Below are 4476 nucleotides of genomic sequence, written 5' to 3'. Positions count from 1 at the left end.
GGGGGTCCTAAAACGTGTTTTGCCCATGTTAATTTCCATAGGACAGTCTACAGCCCGAACCACTGAACAGAATTACACCAAACTTGGCAGAATTGTAGGGACTGGTACGCAGATGTGCCTTTGCTATGTTTAGTGAAAATTGCTCCAGTGGTTTATATGAAAATTAACTTCAAAAACACATATATATCTGAGCGGAGCCTAACCACACATCTCATCGTGAGATCTGATTGGCTGTCAGCACTTCATCCAAGAAGTGTTGGCAGCCATCTTGGGACCAATATACATGATAGCACCTCATTAAAAAGCATTGTAGTTAATAGAGGGTTTTAGGACTTTAGTTACATTATAAATCATTTGTTGATGGTACCATACTCATTTTAGGAATTGTGGTGTGTTCTAAGGTGATTTTACCATGTGAAAAAGCCTTCTGCTGGGATATCATGAATCATGTTTGAAAGAAAACTATTATCTCATGCTTTTCCCACAGTGGTTTGGAAGGGGATCTATAAGCTAAACTGAAAGCACATTTTCTGTAAATTTACATTATCTTTCTCGGTCATGTGAGAATGAAGTCTGACATTCTCAGTAAAACATGTACATCCAACAAGGACAGAGGCTGTCAGTTGATTCCTTTGTGTTCTACTGCAGCCTCCTAGAGTGTTCTAAAGAACAACTAGAGTGCTAACAGCCCGACTTATTACAAAGGTATGGCACACCTGAAGCCATCTTGATTGGAATAAAGTGGTAACTCTTAAAATATTTAATTTAAAAAGGAACAAAAGGAGGGGGTATATTTTGCCATAGAAAGTATGATTAGTGCTGCAGAAAGAAAAATTAGAGCACATTTTGAGTGACTTCTCAAATCCTCTTCTATTTCATTAAATAATTCTGACTTGCAGTCTCCCAAGATGGCCACCAGAGACAAAAGAGCCCAAATGTAGCTCAAATATCACCCAGATGTAGCGCAAGTATATCCCAATGACAGAATGTCCCAGAGTGTTCTAAAGAACAACTAGAGCGCTAACAGTTATACTTATTACAAAGGCATGGCACACCTGAAGCCATCTTGATTGGAATAAAGTGGTAACTCTTAAAACATTTAATTTAAAAAAGAACAAAATGAGGGGGGTATATTTTGCCATAGAAAGTATGATTAGTGCTGCAGAAAGAAAAATTAGGGCACATTTTGAGTGACTTCTCAATTCTATGTCAGGAAGCTGAGGCGAGGATTATGCTAGTCCTTTCTCCATTTTATTTGACAGCACGTTAAAAGTATGAAAGAAAAAACAACAACCAAGAACTACCCTAACCAACAGGGCAGCAGTAGTCATGGCAGCACATTATCCAATCAGAGTCCATACAACAGCATAAAGGTATCCCACGTCGGTAGTCCTTCCTCTTTCTCCATTGCTGCTGCGTCAAGATAAGTCACTGTTTTCTCCTCACTTATTCTGTGGCGTGGCAGTTTGGCAAATTTATTGTTGGCAGCTTGTTTTGGCAAACTCTTTCTTTAGTTCGCAGGCTGTTTATTAACATCCCTAACGACCCGGTAGGCTTCTAGCCCGAGCATCTCTGTATCGCGTGTACGCGGTCTGTGGCGTCGTCTCATTAAGACGCTGACCGTCTTTCTCCACAGCGCTTTTTTGTGGTGAAGACGCACTGAGGCTTAGCGCTTCTGTTTATTTATTGTGCCTCATTTCCCCACACTGATGCTGCTTGTTGTGGCAAGACAATTGTAGGTGGCTGACATTTATTAATATTTGAAAACATTTCTTGTGTCAGTCACATATAGACTCAGGCAATTTACACACTGTGTTGCTTTTGTGTAGCCTTTTCTGGGTACCTGTGTGGGGGACCCTCCTTTTAATTAGCTTGGGGTGTATTTCATTGTATGGGTGCCCATTCCTCTGCGGAAATACAGACTAGTCCAGATCATGATTACGTGGCTAATAATTCTAGCCAGCCTTCACAGCCTCTTTTGAGCCCTCCTGCAGAGGTGGACAGACTCCTGTCTACGGCAATTGCCCAGGCGCTGGCACCTCTGCAGGACAGTGTCTGCCCACGTGTTCAAAACTGGTACGGGTATTTTGGGGGACAGAGGGGCTGGGCCCAGTGGGGTACTCTCTGTGCCTTCACATACGGCCAAAAAGCGTGACGCGGGGCACCTAGAAGGCTTTAGCAGACTTGCAGAGGTCTTCCACAAGAGTTCCCGCACGCTAAGAAGCGCACCCTACCGGGGGGATGACTCACCCGGAGAGATTGGTGGTGGAACCACCCAGGACCTTGACCCAGAGGAAGGGTTCCCCTAGAGGGAGATGATGATGAGGACGACTATGTTGATGATGATGAGGATGCATCCTCGGAGGATATGACGAATATTAGCAGGTCTTGGCGCCCTAAATCTAACGTCTCAGATATTGGAGATGGTGATCTGGTTTCTCCAGATATGTTTGACCCTACCACTATTTTCAGACCCCGTTCATCTGAATGGATCCCTGAGAAGTCTACGGCAGACTATGTCGCTGCTAAGCTTCGACAACCGCTCTCTCAGGACGTGCGTTTGCGTCTGCTTTCGGAGTGCCCCCGCCCTTCTCTTCCCAATAGAGTGGCGGCCACTCCTGAAATAGACCCAAAATTTTGCACGTTTTTTGCCAAATACATCAAGAACCCTAAGAAAGGGATAGACAGATCCTGGAAAGCTTGTCAGGACAAATTATTGGACGTTGTAGGTCCCCTTACGAAGATCATTGAACTTGCCCAACGTTCCAAGGAGACCGGTATGCCACTTCCAGTTGATGACGTAGCGGGTTGGGCACAGAGGGCTATGTGTCTCCTAGGCAATGCCAACTGTGCTCTCTCTGCGGAGCGTCGCCGTTCACTCTTACTTAAGATAGATCCCAAACTTGGCGAGTTATCTTCTTCGGAGGCAGGTTCTGTGGCGCAAGGTGCCTTGTTTGGAGACCCTTTTGTTAAGGAGCTAGGTAAGTTTGTGGCAACTTTTTCTGCCTTAGATAAGGCGCAGGCTTCCATGAAAAAGATGTTTCCTAAGAAGGTTTTTGGCGGGGCCGGCAGAAGCAGGGGTCGCTCTTCCGGCCGCCAGTTCCAGCAAGGCTCCAATAAGGGTCAGCCCAGAAGGAACAATGGTTGGAATGACGGACAGCAGGGTTCCTTCTATCCATCCCGTGGAGGCAGAGGCCAAGGCAGAGGACGTGGAGGCAATCAGTCCAACTCCAAGGGATTCAACGGTAAGCATTTTCCTCATATCTCCGGTACGACTGGGGGGAAGGATTGCTTTGTTTCTTCAGGCCTGGTCGGCTCTAACCTCAGATTCTTGAGTTCTAGAAACTGTTCAAGGGTTTCACATAGAGTTTTACGGTTCCCCCGTTCAACTCTCTCAACTTCGTTCACTGGTTTTTTCGCAAGAAGAACAGGAGCTCATTGATTTAGAGGTTCAGGCTATGCTGATAAAAGGCGCCATCATTACCTCTTCTCATCATCCAAGCGGATTTCTCAGCAACATCTTTCTGGTCGAGAAGAAAGACAAAGGGTTCAGACCAGTTATCAACCTTCGTTCCTTTAACGAATGGTTGATTTACAGACATTTCAAGATGGAGGGCATCCATCTTTTGACAGACCTTCTGCTATAGAACGATTGGCTGGTGCGTTTGGACCTAAAGGATGCGTATATTTCGGTTCCAATCTTCCCTCCGCATTGTCGATTCCTCCAGTTTCTCTGGAAAGATCAGGTCTACGAGTTTCGTACCCTCCCCTTTGGTCTTTCCTCAGCACCATGGTGCTTTATCAAACTCCTGCGACCGGTTGTCGAACACCTCCGCACCATGGGAATTCGCCTAATTATTTACTTGGACGATATTCTTTTAATGAATCAATCCAAGGTTCTCCTTCTGCACCATCTTCAGACTACCATAACTCTTCTTCAGTCTCTGGGGTTCATCATCAATGCCCAGAAGTCGGACTTAGTTCCTCAACAGGAAATGACTTTCCTTGGTTTTCTGATCAAAACGACGGACGCAACGCTGCATCTCCCTTCTCAAAAGATATCCAAAATCAAGAAGGAGATTCGCAAGGTCCTTCGTCAGGACCGGTTTTCTCTCCGTCAATTGACCAGGATAGTGGGCTTACTGTCTTCATCGATCCAGGCCATTTTTCCAGGCCCTCTTCACTACAGGGCTCTCCAGAGACTAAAGGTGTTTCATCTTCGCAAAGGTCTTACGTATTCGGAACTCATTTCTTTGTCCACGGAAGCCAGGGCGGAACTTCTTTGGTGGTTGGATCACATGGATGCTTGGAACGGGAGAGCGATTCTCGGCTCCCGTCCAGATCTTGTGATCGAGTCGGATGCCAGTCGCCAGGGTTGGGGAGCCCGGTGTGGCTCCCTCTCGGTGGGAGGCAGATGAACGGAGGAGGAACTTAATCTCCACATCAACTGCTTGGAACTCCGAGCGGGCTCGTTCG

General features: G+C 46.1%; 1 pseudogene; it reads left to right on the top strand.

Moving 5' to 3' along the window:
- Positions 1-1891: 1891 nt before the first annotated feature.
- Positions 1892-3647, top strand: LOC147679950 (uncharacterized; annotated as a pseudogene).
- The last annotated feature ends 829 nt before the right edge of the window (positions 3648-4476 follow it).

The sequence above is a fragment of the Lissotriton vulgaris genome, chromosome 11 (assembly GCF_964263255.1).
Source record: "Lissotriton vulgaris chromosome 11, aLisVul1.2, whole genome shotgun sequence".
NCBI classification, from domain to species: domain Eukaryota; kingdom Metazoa; phylum Chordata; class Amphibia; order Caudata; family Salamandridae; genus Lissotriton; species Lissotriton vulgaris.
The sequence above is the reverse complement of the archived record's forward strand: the minus strand, read 5'-3'. Positions and strand labels throughout refer to the sequence as shown.